Consider the following 18,432-nt stretch of genomic DNA (forward strand, 5'->3'; position numbering starts at 1 on the left):
AGGTTGACGGCGCGGGGGGAGAAAAAGCGGCGCGAGAGCAGACTTCCGCCGGTGCCAGCGCATATTTTCTTTTCAACACGATGGGCGCCGGCAGAATTCTGTTTTGCGGAGCGGCCGCTCCCCTGGCGCCCCACCTATCTGCGCCACTGGAACTGATCTAAGGTACAGTGTGTGTAGCAAATTAGTCCAGGTGTTGGTGTATAGTCGGTCACCTTATGTATTACAGGCTTGGGAGAAGAGCCAGGTTTCACCTAATTCCTGAAGTAGAGGTAGTCTTGAGTTATACGTAGCCCTTCTGGGAGTAAATTCCAGAGGATGGGGGCTACTCCTGAGAAGGCTCACTGGCAGATATCATATCATACAATTTCTTTTGATGAGAGTACAGATAGTGATGATCCTTGAGAGGACCTTAGCGGTCTTAAAGGTGTGTAAAGGGTTAATTTATTTTTTAAGTACTTTGGCCTATTTTGTTTGAGGGCCTTGAAAATCAAACATAGAATTTTAAAATTAGCCCTGTAAGTCATAGGAGCCGACTCTGTGGGTGCTTGAGCACTCCCAATATTAAGAAAATTCCTTGTATGTGTCCAGGAAGGGGTTATTTCCATTGGGCTTACCACCCCCAATAATTTTGAAAAGTTGGCTCCTATGCTGTAAGGTATTGGAAGCCAGTATAGCTTTTGCAGGAAGGGCATGATATGGTCACACCACTTGCAGCCTTCTGTCAATCGTGCTGCAGCATTCAGAATTATTTGGAACTGATACAGACTCTTTTTGGTTTGGCTAGTGTACAGGGCATTACAGTAGTCTAATCGTGATGTTATCATGGCATGGACCACTGTGGTCAGACTCGTCTTTTCAGTATACGTGATAGAGACAGTTCTTGAAGGTTGTTTAAATTTTTGGGATCAGATTGAGTGATGAGTTTAGCAGTATCCCAAGATTCCTGACCTGTGATTGTGGGGGGAGTTCATACCTCCCAAAATGCATTTTGAAGTCGGGTATTTGTCCACTTGTGCTTGGTACCCAAAGGATCTCTGTTTTATTTGGGTTCCAAGATGTTGTTGTTTGCCCATTTCTGAGTTGCGGTTAGGCAGTTAGTCAGTTTACTCAGAGCTGTGGGTAGATCTGGTTCAATGGGTATGAGTAGTTGCACATCATCAGCATAGATGTAGAATTTTGTGTCCATTGACCGAAGCAGCTCAGCCAGAGGCTTGAGGTAGATATTAAATAAAATGGGAGACAGTATGGATCCCTGTGGCACCCCACAGTCCAGTGCCCAAGGTAATGATATGCTGTTGCTGAATAGAACTGATTGTTGTCTGACAGATATGATTTGAACCAAGTAAATACTATGCAACTTATATCTATTTCTGCCAGTCTTGTAAGCATGATATTATGAGGCTGCCGAGAAATCGAGTAACACTAGTATTGAGGCAGATCCCCTTTCATGGTTTCTGTACAGATCATCAAGAAGGGACATAAGAGCTGTCTCTGTTCTGTACCCAGGTCTGAAGCCAGATTGACATGAGTCTAGCCAATTATTTTCAATTAGCCAGTCATTGAGTTGGCTGCAGACTTTCTTTTCTATAAGTTTTGCCAGGAAAGGAATGTTAGAGACTGGTCATTAGTTTTTGAGCTTGTCCTGGTCCAGTGAGTTCTTTTTCAGTAGGGGGCACACCACAGCTCTTTTTAGTGTTGTTGGCAGCTGCCCTTCCATAAGAGAAGAGTTAACAATTTTAGTGACCCCTTCATTTAGGCATGTGCTCGCTTGTTGTTCAGTCTTTGCTGGGCAGGGATCAAGAGGCATGTTATAGGCTGTAGACCTTTCAGGATTTTTTCAAGAGCTTCCTCTGTGACCTGGTTGAATGAGTCCCAGATGGCTATGCATAGTGGGAAAGAGGGAGTGTTCTCTTCATTAACTGGTAGGAGCTTTGATAGGACTGTCTGCAGATCCTGATAGAGACCTTTAATTTTGTTGACAAAGTAAGTGGCAAAATTATTGCTGGTTAGTTGTGATTGGGAAAGCTGGTTGTGTTATGGGGTTTGCAGTAGGCTGTTTACTATTTTAAATAGCTGCTTGGTTGAATTTGCAACTTGTTCTATGTGTTGAGTAAAATATTGTTTTTTGGCTGTTGTTACGGCCTGGCGATACATTGTCATGTGTTTCTTACAGTTGAGCCTGTCTCCATCTGGATGAGATTTTCTCCATTTTCTTTTAAGTTGACGTCCTTGACATTTAAGAACCCATAGTTCTAGGAACCACGGGGAGCATTTGTTTGTGGAGCATAGGACCTTCTTTAGAGGGGCTGTTTTTCTAATGCTATTGCTAAGCATGCATTCCAGATATCAACCTGTTCTTACACGGTCATCATCTTTTCATCCACATGGGCCTACCCCAATGTGGATGAAAAGATGATGACCGTGTAAGAACTTGTCCTACAACTTGTCCTATAAGGCCTCTAGGAAGTTTTCAGCAGTCAGATTTCTAATGTGTTGGAATTCCTTCCAAGCTTTGATTGGGCCCATCTGTTTTATGTAGTCCTTAATAGAAACTTTGATTAGGAAATGATCAGTTCATGATAAAGGTGTTATCTCTATGCCACCAGCCTTGTGTTCCAAGATGCTGACCCCTTTGCAGAACATGAAGTCTAGCATATGACCCTTTTAATGGGTTGGAGAATTGAACACATCGTATCAAGGAAGGCAGCAGTAGTGGTGTCTGGAATTTCGATGTGTAGATTATGTCTCCCATGATCAGTAACCTAGGGTAGCTCAGGGTTATTTCAGTCACCAAATTCAGCAGTTCTTGCACAGATGTTGTGGTGTTGCGAGGTGCTCTGTAGACCATGAGCAGCCACATTGGTTTCTTGTCTCCCAGCTGGGCTAGCAGGTATTCTGATTCAAGACAGGTGGGGAATGAAACTCTGTGCAGTTTGAATGTTTCTCAGATCAGGACTGCTACCCCTCCACCCCGCTTCCCTTGTCTTGGTTGGTGCAGGATAGTGAATCCTGGGGGGAATAGTTTAGCTAATGGTACTTCTCCACTTTCATCGAGCCATGTCTCAGTTATTCCCAAGTTGTCTAAGTGGTATTTACTGATGACATCATGGATCATAGGAAATTTTTTATTGACTGATCTGGCATTTACTAGACCCAAGTTTCCAAGTACTGGTCTGTTTGTAGCTGTAGTTGTAGTTTTAGGGGTCACTTGTTGGTGGTAGGCAGGTATTCATATGGGTATAGCTAGATAAGCCTCTTAAATTTGTGTCTTCTAGGCGGATGGGAGAGTCTATTGTTTCTTCTTCCCCAGATTACTGGGATGTCTGAAGATTTTTTGTTTACTAGACCAAAGCACACTCTTGTTCAAAGTAAGATTACAGAGCTCTCTAGCTATTCAGTATAAAAAAAGCCAGTTTGTCTTTGGCTACAATTAACAGTGGAGTGTTAATTAGGCATACAGTGCTAGAGGGTCTGAGTCCATTTGAAGTATCAACCTCCTAGGAAGAGAGCTCTGTTGTTTGCTTCAATAAATACTTCTTGTTTAAAATGAGTTCTCCGAGGACAAGCAGGCTGCTTGTTCTCACTGATGGGTGACGTCCACGGCAGCCCCTCCAATCGGAAACTTCTCTAGCAAAGTCCTTTGCTGGTCCTCGCGCGCCCGCGCGCACCGCGCATGCGCGGCCGTCTTCCCGCCCGAAACCGGCTCGAGCCGGCCAGTCTTCTTTCGTCCGCACTCGGTACGGCTGTGTTTTTGTCGTGTCGAGCCCCGGAGAGTCGACCTCGCGCGTCCGTTTTAAAATAGACGTGTTTTTTTTTCTTCGGAAAAGTTCTAGATTTGTTCGGGAAGTGCTCCGGAAACCCCCTTGGTTTTCGTTCGCCCCTTCCCGTGTTTCCAGTTTTTGCCCCGGTAAGTTTTCTTTCGTCGTCGGGGTAGGCCTCTTTTCGGCCTCGGTCGAGATTTTTCTCCCTTAAAGTTTTGGTGCTCCAAATTCGTCATTTCGGATTTTGATTTCGCCGGCGTGATTTTTCCGCCCATGACATCGAAGCCTTCCAGCGGCTTCAAGAAGTGCACCCAGTGCGCCCGGGTAATCTCGCTCACTGATAGGCACTCCGTGTCTTCAGTGTCTGGGGGCCGAGCACCGTCCTCAGAACTGTAGTCTGTGTTCCCTGTTACAAAGGCGGACTCAGGTAGCGAGATTGGCCCAGTGGAACGTTTTGTTCTCGGGCTCTTCGTCGGCATCAGGCACCGGGGTCATCGTGTGCATCGACGTCATCAGCGTCCAGACCTTCATCCTTGGCCGCCAGTGCATCGAGGCATCGGCCCTCTGCATCGGCGCCGAGACATCGGATAGCTGCATCGACGTCGGTGGTACCGGGACCTCGTCTCCTGATGTCGTCGGACGGTGGTGCATCGGGTGGAGTGCAGGTGAGGGCTGTCCATTCCCCTGCTGGTGGCGGTGAGCCTTCGGGTGGGTCTCCCCCTACCCTGAGGGCTCCTGCGGTACAGCCCCCCCGGGATCGACCTGCTTCGACCTCGGCCCTGAGGAAGCGACGGCTGGATTCTACGTCCTCCTCGTCGGTGCCGGGGAGCTCCGGTGACATGCTTCGGAAGAAGTCGAAGAAGCATCGACACCGGTCTCCTCCCCGCGTCGGCACCGAGAGCTCTGGGTCGCCGAGGGAGTCGGCACCCAGCAGGCATCGGCACCGAGAGGACCGCTCACCCTCTGTTCAGGAGGTGTCGATGCGCTCCACTCTGGACAGCCCGGACCAGCCTCCACGCCCGGAACAGGTTCTGACGTCGACGCCTGCATCGACCTCTCTGCCTTTCTCTGCAGCCGCTCTGAACGAGAGCCTCCGGGCCGTTCTCCCAGAGATTCTGGGAGAGCTGTTGCGCCCTACCCCTCCGGTACCGGCGGTGCTTGTGCCTCCGGTACCGTCGAGCGTGGCGCCGGCTGGCCCATCGCCCGGGGTGAGGTCCCCGACGTCGGTACCGCGTGCGGTGCCGACTGCGGCCACCTCCCAGGAGGGCTCCCCGACTACGTTGGCGGAGGGAGCTTCGCCGATGCGGGCAAGGGAGTCTACCTCTCGACGCCCCCATCGTGGACGTGGCTCCACGGAGTCGAGCCGGGCGAGGTTGCAGACACAGGTCCGTGAACTTGTGTCTGACACCGAGGGTGAGGCCTCGTGGGAAGAAGAAGAAGACCCCAGATATTTCTCTGACGAGGAGTCTGAGGGTCTTCCTTCCGATCCCACTCCCTCTCCTGAAAGACAGCTTTCTCCTCCCGAGAATCTGTCTTTTGCTTCCTTTGTCCGGGAGATGTCTACGGCCATCCCCTTCCCGGTGGTTGTGGAGGACAAGCCCAGGGCTGAAATGTTTGAGCTCCTGGACTATCCTTCTCCACCTAAGGAAGCGTCCACTGTTCCCTTGCACCATGTCCTGAAAAAGACATTGCTTGCGAACTGGACCAAGCCATTAAGTAATCCCCACATTCCCAAGAAGATCGAGTCCCAGTACCGGATCCATGGGGACCCAGAGCTGATGCGCACTCAGTTGCCTCACGACTCTGGAGTTGTGGATCTGGCCCTAAAGAAGGCTAAGAGTTCTAGGGAGCATGCTTCGGCGCCCCCGGGCAAAGACTCTAGAACCTTAGACTCCTTTGGGAGGAAGGCCTACCATCCTCTATGCTTGTGGCCAAAATCCAGTCTTACCAGCTCTACACGAGCATACACATGCGGAACAATGTGCGGCAGTTGGCGGGTTTGGTTGATGCTCTCCCCCCTGAGCAAGCCAAGCCTTTTCAGGAGGTGGTCAGGCAGCTGAAGGCGTGCAGAAAATTCCTGGCCAGAGGGGTGTATGACACCTTTGATGTTGCGTCCAGGGCCGCTGCTCAAGGTGTGGTGATGCGCAGGCTCTCATGGCTGCGTGCCTCCGACCTGGAAAATAGACTCCAGCAGCGGATTGCGGACTCGCCTTGCCGTGCGGACAATATTTTTGGAGAGAAAGTCGAGCAGGTGGTAGAGCATCTCCACCAGCGGGATACCGCATTCGACAAGTTCTCCCGCCGGCAGCCTTCAGCATCTACCTCTACAGGTAGAAGATTTTTTGGGGGAAGGAGGACTGTTCCTTACTCTTCTGGCAAGCGTAGGTACAACCCTCCTTCTCGACAGCCTGCGGCCCAGGCTAAGCCCCAGCGCGCTCGCTCTCGTCAGCAGCGTGCGCCTCAGCAAGGCCCCGCGGCTCCCCAGCAAAAGCAAGGGGCGAGCTTTTGACTGGCTCCAGCAGAGCATAGCCGACATCCAAGTGTCAGTGCCGGGCGACCTGCCGGTCGGGGGGAGGTTGAAAGCTTTTCACCAAAGGTGGCCTCTCATAACCTCCGATCAGTGGGTTCTGCAAATAGTCCGGCAAGGATACACCCTCAATTTGGCCTCAAAACCTCCAAATTGTCCACCGGGAGCTCAATCCTACAGCTTCCAGCACAAGCAGGTACTTGCAGAGGAACTCTCCGCCCTTCTCAGCGCCAATGCGGTCGAGCCCGTGCCATCCGGGCAAGAAGGGCTGGGATTCTATTCCAGGTACTTCCTTGTGGAAAAGAAAACAGGGGGGATGCGTCCCATCCTAGACCTAAGGGCCCTGAACAAATATCTCGTAAAAGAAAAGTTCAGGATGCTTTCCCTGGGCACCCTTCTCCCCATGATTCAGCAAAACGATTGGCTATGCTCTCTGGACTTGAAGGATGCCTACACACACATCCCGATACTGCCAGCTCACAGACAGTATCTGCAATTTCAGTTGGGCACACGCCACTTCCAGTACTGTGTGCTACCCTTTGGGCTCGCCTCTGCGCCCAGGGTGTTCACAAAGTGCCTAGCTGTAGTAGCAGCGGCACTTCGCAGGCTGGGGGTGCACGTGTTCCCATATCTCGACGATTGGCTGGTGAAGAACACGTCCGAGGCAGGAGCCCTGCAGTCCATGCAGATGACTATTCGCCTCCTGGAGCTACTGGGGTTTGTGATAAATTATCCAAAGTCCCATCTTCTCCCAGTACAGAAACTCGAATTCATAGGAGCCCTGCTGGATTCTCGGACGGCTCGCGCCTATCTCCCAGAGACGAGGGCCAACAACTTGTTGTCCCTCGTCTCGCGGGTGCGAGCGTCCCAGCAGATCACAGCTCGGCAGATGTTGAGATTGCTGGGCCACATGGCCTCCACAGTTCATGTGACTCCCATGGCCCGTCTTCACATGAGATCTGCTCAATGGACCCTAGCCTCTCAGTGGTATCAGGCTGCTGGGGGTCTAGAAGACGTGATCCACCTGTCCACGAGTTTTCTCGAATCCCTGTATTGGTGGACAATCTGGTCCAATTTGACTCTGGGACGTCCTTTCCAAATTCCTCAGCCACAAAAAGTGCTGACAACGGATGCGTCTCTCCTGGGATGGGGAGCTCATGTCGATGGGCTTCACACCCAAGGAAGCTGGTCCCTCCAGGAACGCGATCTACAGATCAATCTCCTGGAGTTGCGAGCAATCTGGAACGCTCTGAAGGCTTTCAGAGATCGGCTGTCCCATCAAATTATCCAAATTCAGACAGACAACCAGGTTGCCATGTACTATGTCAACAAGCAGGGGGGCACCGGATCTCGCCCCCTGTGTCAGGAAGCCGTCAGCATGTGGCTCTGGGCTCGCCGTCTCGGCATGGTGCTCCAAGCCACATATCTGGCAGGCGTAAACAACAGTCTGGCCGACAGACTGAGCAGGATTATGCAACCTCACGAGTGGTCGCTCAACTCCAGAGTGGTGCGCCAGATCTTCCAAGCGTGGGGCACCCCCTTGGTGGATCTCTTCGCATCTCGAGTGAACCACAAAGTCCCTCAGTTCTGTTCCAGGCTTCAGGCCCCCGGCAGACTGGCATCGGATGCCTTCCTCCTGGATTGGGGGGAGGGCCTGCTGTATGCTTATCCTCCCATTCCTCTGGTGGGGAAGACTTTGTTGAAACTCAAACAAGACCGAGGCACCATGATTCTGATTGCTCCTTTTTGGCCGCGTCAGATCTGGTTCCCCCTTCTTCTGGAGTTATCCTCAGAAGAACCGTGGAGATTGGAGTGTTTTCCGACCCTCATCACGCAGGACGAAGGGGCTCTTCTGCATCCCAGCCTCCGGTCCCTGGCTCTCATGGCCTGGATGTTGAGAGCGTAGACTTTGCCTCTTTGGGTCTGTCAGAGGGTGTCTCCCGCGTCTTGCTTGTTTCCAGGAAAGATTCCACTAAGAGGAGTTACTTCTTTCTGTGGAGGAGGTTTGCCGTCTGGTGTGACAGCAAGGCCCTAGCTCCTCGCTCTTGTCCTACACAGACCCTGCTTGAATACCTTCTGCACTTGTCTGAGTCTGGTCTCAAGACCAACTCTGTAAGAGTTCACCTTAGCGCAATCAGTGCATACCATTACCATGTGGAAGGTAAGCCGATCTCAGGACAGCCTTTAGTTGTTCGCTTCATGAGAGGTTTGCTTTTGTCAAAGCCCCCTGTCAAGCCTCCTACAGTGTCATGGGATCTCAATGTCGTTCTCACCCAGCTGATGAAACCTCCTTTTGAGCCACTGAATTCCTGCCATCTGAAGTACTTGACCTGGAAGGTCATCTTCTTGGTGGCAGTTACTTCAGCTCGTAGAGTCAGTGAGCTTCAGGCCCTGGTAGCCCAGGCCCCTTACACCAAATTTCATCATAACAGAGTAGTCCTCCGCACTCACCCTAAGTTCCTGCCAAAGGTCGTGTCGGAGTTCCATCTGAACCAGTCAATTGTCTTGCCAACATTCTTTCCCCGTCCTCATTCCTGCCCTGCTGAACGTCAGCTGCACACATTGGACTGCAAGAGAGCATTGGCCTTCTACCTGGAGCGGACACAGCCCCACAGACAGTCCGCCCAATTGTTTGTTTCTTTTGATCCCAATAGGAGGGGAGTGGCTGTAGGGAAACGCACCATATCCAATTGGCTAGCAGATTGCATTTCCTTCACTTACGCCCAGGCGGGGCTGGCTCTTGAGGGTCATGTCACGGTTCATAATGTTAGAGCCATGGCTGCGTCGGTAGCCCACTTGAAGTCAGCCTCCATTGAAGAAATTTGCAAAGCTGCGACGTGGTCATCTGTCCACACATTCACATCTCATTACTGCCTGCAGCAGGATACCCGACGCGACAGTCGGTTCGGGCAGTCAGTTCTTCAGAACCTGTTTGGGCTTTAGGATCCAACTCCACCCCCCGAGGGCCCTGTTTGTTCTGTTCCAGGCTGCACTCTCAGTTAGTTGGTAAATTTTTTAGGTCAATCTCAGTTATGTCCTCGCCGTTGCGAGGCCCAATTGACCATTGTTGTTGTTTTGAGTGAGCCTGGGGGCTAGGGATACCCCATCAGTGAGAACAAGCAGCCTGCTTGTCCTCGGAGAAAGCGAATGCTACATACCTGTAGAAGGTATTCTCCGAGGACAGCAGGCTGATTGTTCTCACAAACCCGCCCGCCTCCCCTTTGGAGTTGTGTCTTCCCTTGAAGTATATTGTCTTGCTACATACTGGACTGGCCGGCTCGAGCCGGTTTCGGGCGGGAAGACGGCCGCGCATGCGCGCGAGGACTAGCAAAGGACTTTGCTAGAGAAGTTTCCGATTGGAGGGGCTGCCGTGGACGTCACCCATCAGTGAGAACAATCAGCCTGCTGTCCTCGGAGAATACCTTCTACAGGTATGTAGCATTCGCTATATGCAGTCAGCTAATTCTATCTATATTTTGTGCTTTTAAATCTTGAAACAAGGCAAAGTAAATTTTAAAGTCCAGTATCTAAAATTTAACAGGCACTTCTGTTCACTAGAGACATACATCAGATGGTAGTATTTCACTCCTGTGAAATTATTTGGAAGTTTTAATGCAGAGGAAGATTCAGCAAGAAATCAGAAATTTTGAGAAAATATAAGCTAAAGATATGAAACTTCAACTCACAAATTTTAGTGATGGTTTCAATTTGCAGTTTCTGATCCTGATGTCCTTTGATCCAATTGATGCAGATCCTGGAGGCGTTTTTTTAGTAGTAGATCCAGCTAATATCACAATCATAAAGAAAGGGTGCTTGCTTGAAAAGTGCAGGGAGGCAAAAAGTTGCTTTTTATCCAAACAAAACAAATTAAATTAACTAAGTGAAAGAAGGAAATTCGGAATAAAGCTCAGGACTGGTACCCCACCACAGGCTGAGCAGAAGTATGTAAATAGGCAATGTAAATTTTAGCAGTAAATAGGCAAGTAGTGTATTATTTAGCCTGAATTGTAGGAGCTCGATGTGAACACTTGTGTTTTATGCATGTATAGATTGGATATTTTTCACATTCACTGTTGAAATCATAAATACAAACTAGTGGTATAACTCTCCTCTCTGATTTTCCAACTGTTCTCTCCCTTTTCATCTCTATTTCCATGCTGCTGTACTGCAGTACAGCTCAACATCTGCACTGGGCAGTGCAGGCAGCTTGTCCAGTCTCCCAAATCTATGTGCTTCCTTTCTAAACAGGAAGGCGTAGGGAGAGAAGGAGAAGCAAACTAATACTCTGTCCGGCTGCCTATGGACATTTGGCTTTGCAGTGTCATGGGGAGTGAGGAGAGACAAACATGTCTACCCCTCATATGGGAATATTGTCAGCAATTATTAATTCCACATTTCTCACTGAGTGAAAGTCAAGATAGAAAACTGATTGTGCAAAAATACTGGCACATGCCACACCATTTCAGATGCTGATTTGAAACCTTTTTTTTTTAATGTGGTTGTTTTTCTTTAGTGTTGAGTTAGCACATTCACTGTGGCAACTCACTTCTGTTCTCTGACTTGGAGTTATTTTTGCATGCTATTTTTGTTTGTTAAATTTGATTGATACTTCCTTTTTTTGTCTTCATGGTGTGAGTTTGTGATGTATGATTCTTTCTTTTTTGCTTGACATTGTTTTTTTTTCCATGCCTCATGAGAACACAGTATTTAAGTTGTTCCAAGATCAAAATATTTATGCTGTAGGAAAATGAAAACAGATCTGAAGAGGTAACTGAGTGCACTGCTGTGTACTATAGATGTGCATTCATTTCTTCCTGCAGTAGTAAAACACGACAAAAGGCAACATATTTGGGATCACAGCTTTGAATGAACCACTAATCATCCCACTGGTTTCATTGAGGGCATGCCTTTGGGCATGGATGTAGTGGAGCCACTCTGAGAGTGGAGAATGGGAAATGGTGGGAGTAAACTGGAAGCCTAAGTCACTTCAGCCAATCATCTGGAAAATCTTTGACAACAGCTAACCTGAGTTATTCAGATCCCATGGCTGCTGATGCCAGCAGTTGGGACAGGAAGAGTGTGCAATATTGGGGCAGGGAACCATTTTCTCTGAGGCTTTCAGAAAGAAAGAGAAGAGATCCTGTACTTGTTTGCTCCAGGGCTTTAGCAAAATATTGCTGAAGATTAAAAGGTTTTTAAAAAATCAAAGAACATACAGATCTTTGTTAGCATTAGCAGCAGAAAAAAGTGTGCATTGCTTTTCAAGATTTTCAGGGCTGCTGAATGTTGCAGGGGTACTGTGTATCTGTCAGCTGAGAAACATCAGCATTCTGCAGTACCACAGTCGCTGAGAGACAGCACTAAGTTTTACTAAGTGAGAGAGATCTGTTATAGAAACACAGAAGAGTGTGCTTACCCCTTTATAGCTTTTTCTGGGTTTCTGGCTGCTTGGTGCATGTGCAGGGCAAGTGCAATGGTCATTGGTGTAGCTAGGACTGAATGGGCCCCAGGCAGAAAAATTAAGATGGGCCCCTATAGCACCATCTCTCCCAAGATACTGGGGACTGGGTAGTAGTAGGGGGAGGGGGTGTAGAACCCTTTCAGAGCTCCAGCAGCCAAAACCCTGCAAAAAAACAAGCACATTCCAGACTTCAATGGAAAATCTGTCACTATAAAGCAGCAGTAATGTTCAGGACTCAAGTAACAATAACTCTACCTACAAAAAAGGCAGCATCCTAGAATACCAGTATACTTCCTGCTGGAAAAACAGACCAATGAGCCAGCCAGCCAGAAGCTATGTGTCTTTGCATCGCCACTGTTGCCAATGATTCAGTGTAAACTTGCAGGGTTGTGGGACAGTGGGGGGAGGGGGATAGGAGAGATAACATGCCAGACCTATTGGAACAGCAGAGAAAGGAGAGAGAATGCTGGAACTGTAGGGGCTGGGAGCAAATGCGAAAAAGAGTGGGACAGTAGACAGCCCCTACCCTGGTAATGATACTTTGTGGTGTGTGTGCCACCTGGAAAGCAGTAAACAGAGTCATATACGGAGGGAGGGTTGAGTGACAGCCATGGGTTTAATTATTCCTATGAATGGGATGCAACCATACCAGGCTATAATCCCTTTAGGTAGGATAGAGCTGAAATTCAGGGCAACTGGGGAAAGGAGGAAGCAATATGGATCATCTTGGAGAGAGAATAAGGAGCCTCTGTGCACATAGATGTTGTCTACAGACCTCCAACACAAGCAGAAAATCTGGACAAAGATCTAGTTATAGATATTCAAAGACTGGAGAGATGCTGTTGCTGGGATATTTCAACCTATCGGATGCAGATTGGAGTGCTCCATCTGCAGAATCGGAAAGACGTAGAGAGATAGTGGATGCCTTTCAAATTGCTCTCATCAGGCAGTTGGTGACAGAACCCACCAGAGAAGACATAATGTTAGATCTTGTGTTTGCAAATGAGAAAAATGTGTCGTGTCCTGGTGGGTGCCCCCCTGGGTAGTAATGATCATTAACACTGTATGGTTTGATGTAGGAGCTAAAGGGGAGTTTAGACACAAAACTCAAAATCCTGGATTTTAAATATGCTGACTTTAATAAAATGAGGGAGTACCTGAGGAAAGAGTTAGCAAGATGGGAGGATATAAGAGAAGTAGAAAATCAATGGTCCAAGCTGAAAGGAGCAATAAAAATAGCAATGGAAAGTGAATAAGGTAAGAGGAAAAGGAAATCTGTATGGTTCACTAAACAAGTGCCTGAAGGAATAAATTATTATTATTATTATTATTATTGTTGTTGTTATTATTTGCTACATTTGTATCCCACATTTTCCCACATATTTGCAGGCTCAATAAAGGCAAAACAGGTGGCATTTATGAAGTAGAGAAGAATGCCGCATAAAACTCAAAGAAGTGAAGAGAGAAATGCAGTTGGTAAAAGCACAGGCAGAAGAAAAAATGGCTAGAGACTTAGAGAGGTGGCAAGACTTTTTTCAGGTATATTGGGGAAAGGAAGAAGTCTAGAAATAGAATTGTGAGACCGAAAGCTTCTGAAAACCAATATTTGGAGAGTGATAAGGAAAGGCGGACATACTAAACAAATACTTCTGTGTTCATGGAAGAAAATCCTGGAGGACCTCTGTTGGCTGACAAAGACATATATGGGAGTGGAGTAGATATTGTACCATACACAGAATAAAATCTTTATGATCAACTGGAAAAACTGAAAATGGACAAAGTGATGGGGCTGGATGAGATACATCCAAGGATATTGAAGGAGCTCAAAGAGGTTCTGGTCAGCCCTCTTAAAGATTTGTATAATAGATCCTTGGAGACAAAGGAGGTTCTTTGGGATTGGAGAAGGGCAGATTTCTTCCCTCTCCACAAAAATGGTGCCAGAGAAGATGTAGGAAATTATAGACCAGCAAGCCTCACTTTGGTGGTAGAAAAAATTATGGATACACTACTTGAAGGAAAAGATGGCTTACAAGATTTGAGGCAACATGGTTTTACCAAAGGAAACAAATCATCAAGTAAAAACCCGTGTGTTTTGGGGGAGAAGGTGCTTCTTGAGGTTTTTCCTCCTGATACATCCGTGCTTTTGCTTACTTGATGATTTGTTTCCAAGTGTTTATATTTACTGGATTTTTCCTTTATTGGAAGCTTGTTCCCTGAGTTATTTTGTAGTTGTTTACCAAAGGAAAGTCATGTCAGGCAAATCTGATTTCTTTTATTAGGTGACCAGAGAACTAGATTGAAGACACATGCTAGATATGGTCTATTTGGACTATAGCAAAGTCTTTGTCACAGTTCCTCATAGCTGTCTTGTGAACAAATTGAACGTGCTGAATTTAGGACCCAAAGTGGTGAATTGGATTAGAGACTGGTTGACTGACAGACAGATGTCAGAGGGTAGTACATAAGTATTGCCATACTGGGACAGACCGAAGGTCCATCAAGCCTAGCATCCTGTTTCCAACAGTGGCCAATCCAGGTCACAAGTACCTGGCAAGTTCCCAAAACAGTACAATACATTTTATGTTGCTTATTCTAGAAATAAGCAGTGGATTTTCCCCAAGTCCATTTTAATAATGGTCTATGGACTTCATTTAAAGGAAAGAAAGGTGAGTAGCGGAGTACCCCGAGGACTGGTAATGGGGCAGAATCTATTCAACATATTTGTGAGCCACTTTGCTGAAGGGTTAGATGAGAAAGTTTTACCTTTTTGCAGATAACATGAAGATTCAGGGCCACCCCAGGGCCCCGCCCCCGAGGTCGTCGCCGCTGCCCCCCAGGCTGCCGTGCCGCAGTCCCCACCCCTGTCTGCCACCGGGCTGGGCCCCCTGCATTGAAATCATCACAGCGCCTCACCTGTCACCTCGCTTCATGATTGAAAGCACAGCAGCGGCAGATTGGATTCGCTTCCCTTCGGGCCCTCCCTCCCTGTGTCCTGCCCTCGCGCAAGTTACATCAGACGAGGGTGGGACACAGGGAGTGAAGGCCTGAAGGGAAGCGAATCCAATCTGCCGCTGCTGCGCTTTCAGTCATGGACGTGACAGATGTAGCCCCTTTCTGTGGGTATAAGGAAAATGACTGGACTCATTTGCTATTACAATTGGTGGTATATGAAGTCTAAAATATCTGCAGGAGTGCACATGTATTTGTCAGCATGTGCAGCTTTCACATGTGGACATGTATGTGAGTCATAAATGCTGCTAATAGACTACCAAAGCTGCAGTCTTTATTTAGTTTCAATTTGGAGGAGGAAATAAACAACATAGGACTAAGGAAGATACCTCCCTTAATCCATCCTGTAAAAGACTGACCAAAATTAGCACTTTTTAAAAATCTGTACATGCTGGGGAGCAGCTGTAAATCCCAGTGTTGCAATATTAGGTAATACTTGTGCATTCCATTTATGAAGTAGGGAATACATCCATAGATTTTTCATTTGCCCATGCCATGCCCAAATCATACCCACGACACCTTTCCTTGTAATTTCTGTGTATTATGGACATACATGTGTAAATTGAGCCCTTTCTAAAATTGCCATTTACACATGGATATCATGTCCTTGTATAAATGCTGAAATTTCCATGTGAAATTGTGAATAAGCTTCTAAAATAACCTCTAAATCTGTTTCAGTTTAGAAAGTTTACATGTAGGTGATATTCCAGAGATAGAGATTTGGATCAAGTGGAAGTGGACTTCAAAGAATAGATGATTTTTGATAGAGTTTCTGAAAGTATTTTGACTGATATGAAGCCTACTGCCTATTAGATGTATCTATGTCTGTCGGGTTTACTACAGGCAGTGTGCTATGGATTGATTTGTAAATTCAAGAAGGTGCCTAAAACACACTTGTATGTGCAAGATTTTTCTAACTGTTGAGTTTGATAATATCAGGCTTATTTTCGAAAGAGAAGGGTGCCCATCTTTCGACACAAATCAGAAGATGGGCGTCCTTCTCACAGGGTCGCGCAAATCTGCATAATCGAAAGCTGATTTTGGGCGTCTTCAACTGCTTTCCATCGCAGGGTTGACCAAAGTTCACGGGGGTGTGTCGGAAGCATAGCGAAGGTGGGACTGGGGCGTGCTTATCCTTGGACGATAATTGGAAAAAGAAGGGCGTCCCTGACGAACACTTGGACGGCTTTACTTGGTCCTTTTTTTTTACGACCAAGCCACAAAAATGTGCCCTAAATGACCAGATGACCACTGGAGGGACTCGGGGATGACCTCCCCTTACTCCCCAGTGGTCACTAACCCCCTCCCACTCTCAAAAAACATTTAAAAAATATTTTTTCCAGCCTCTATGCCAGCCTCAAATATCATACCCAGCTCCATGACAGCAGTATGAAGGTCCCTGGAGCAGTTTTAGTGGGTACTGCAGTGCACTTCAGGCAGGCGGACCCAGGCCCATCCCCCCCTACCTGTTACACTTGTGGTGGTAAATGTGAGCCCTCCAAAACCCATTGTACCCACATATAGGTGCCCCCCTTCATCCCTAATGGCTATGGTAGTGGTGTACAGTTGTGGGGAGTGGGTTTTGGGGGGGGGTTGGGGGGCTCAGCACACAAGGTAAGGGAGCTATGCACCTGGGAGCTTTTTCTGAAGTCCACTGCAGTGCCCCCTAGGGTGCCCGTTTGGTGTACTGGCATGTGAGGGGGACCAGTGCACTACGAATGCTGGCTCCTCCCATGACCAAATGGCTTGGATTTGGTTGTTTCTGAGATGAGCGTCCTAGGTTTCCATTATCGCCGAAAATCGGGGACGACCATCTCTAAGGACGATCATCTCTAAGGTCGACCTAAATGTTGAGATTTGGGCGTCCCCGACCTTATTATCGAAATGAAAGATGGACGCCCATCTTGTTGCGATAATACGGGTTTACCAGCCTCTTTGCAGGGACGTCCTGCGAGGACGTCCTCGGGAAAACATGGGTGCCCCGTTCGATTATGCCCCTCCACGTGTCTTATATTTTTATGCATGTTTTTAAAAATGTAAAATGCCTAGGGATAGGTGGGGTATAAATTTTATAAATTGATGGAGGTTAGAATGCCTTCATTGAAAGAATGATTTAAAGTTTGAAGAAATCCTTGGTGAGGTCCTAATTGAAGAAGCCTTCTCTAATTCCTAAGGTTATAACTATTTATAGGCCAGTTTCTATCACTCTGTTCCTGGGGAAATCAATTGAAAAATGTGCTGCTGTTCAATTACAGGAGTTCTTAGAATCATGATCTATTTTGAATAAATTTCAGTCTGGGTTTCAAAAGCATTCTACTACTGAAACCTTGTTAACTGAAGCTATGATGTGGTGGATCATTGGACTGACAAGGGCTTGATTGCTGTGATTATTTGTTTTAGTCTGGTCTTCAGCTTTTGATAGAATCCAGCACTCATTGTTGATTAATCATTTGAAGGAGTTAGGTCTCAAGGATGCAGGACTTTGATGATTTATTTCTTTCCAAGATGGGAGGTTCCAATAAGTGATGTTTGGAGACAGTCATTTTGTGGAATGGTGTATGCCTTGCCGTGCTCTGCAAAGAGATTCCTTTCTCCCACACTTTCTAATATCCTTATATCTCCATTATGTGAATTGCTGGAGATGTTGGAGTTCACTTATCTTTTTTCTGATTATATTCAGGTTATGCTTTCAGTTGGAGATAAGTAGAGAATTGATCTTTACTTATCCCCAAGGAATTTGGTCTTAAAAAGTATAGTGGCTTGGCTAAAGTAAAGATGTCTGGTTTTGAATATTAGTAAGTCAGAGATGTTGTGGCTGGGAAGAATTGAGATGGATTCAGATTTTCTGGTTTGTACTGGAGATACTCACATACTGCGAAAGAAAGTCATGCATAACCTAGGGGTTTGGCTAGATCAGGGCCTAACATTTGAAATAAGTACATGTTTCACACTTGGTTCAAGTGGCATGTTATCTTCATGTTCTGCACCAATAATGTCCTTCCTGGCTCAGATAATATGCAATTGTTGGTACAGTCTTTTTGTTTGATTGCCTGAAAAACACTTGTCTTAGATGCAGTTGCTGCAAAATATCTCAGCATATCTATTATTTATTTATTTGTTACATTTGTATACCACATTTCCCCACCTATTTGTAGGCTCAATGTGGCTTACATAGTACCGGAGAGGCGTTACAGACTCCGTTGTAAACAAATACAAAGTGATGTTGTGGTAGGAGGTTTAAGTGTAAAGAAGCATGTTATTTCAATGCTGCAGCAGTTACATTGCTTACTGGAGACTTATGAAGAGATTTTTAAACTTCCGATGTTAGTTGTTAAGAGTTGTCATTCATTAGCTCATTATCTATCTATGTAGGTAATTCATGATCAACCCAGTTCAATTTATGATTAGCGTCTCAGAATTTGGTACAGATTCCTTCCATCAAAGCGTTGTGGTTGCAGTTGAGTAGGAAGAGGTCATTCTCTGTGGAGAAACGGGACTGTGGATCAACAGGCATAGGTGACATTGCTGATGAAGCCCAACAAAGGAAATGGTACCCAGCAACTTTTTCTAGAAACGTTTGAGCAGTCCTACTGTGAATATATGTCTGTTCCTACTTGCTGCTGATGTGAAGGACCTCATTGGTCTCATTTTTACCAGGGAGCTGACTGAACCTT

At 46.9% G+C, this 18,432-nt stretch overlaps 1 protein-coding gene across 1 annotated transcript in view; it reads left to right on the plus strand.

The window, feature by feature from the left end:
• The window catches only part of CCDC81 (coiled-coil domain containing 81), a 251,340-nt gene that overhangs the window by 117,282 nt on the left and 115,626 nt on the right, over positions 1 to 18,432 (plus strand).

Source organism: Microcaecilia unicolor, chromosome 4 (genome assembly GCF_901765095.1).
Source record: "Microcaecilia unicolor chromosome 4, aMicUni1.1, whole genome shotgun sequence".
Lineage (NCBI taxonomy): Eukaryota > Metazoa > Chordata > Amphibia > Gymnophiona > Siphonopidae > Microcaecilia > Microcaecilia unicolor.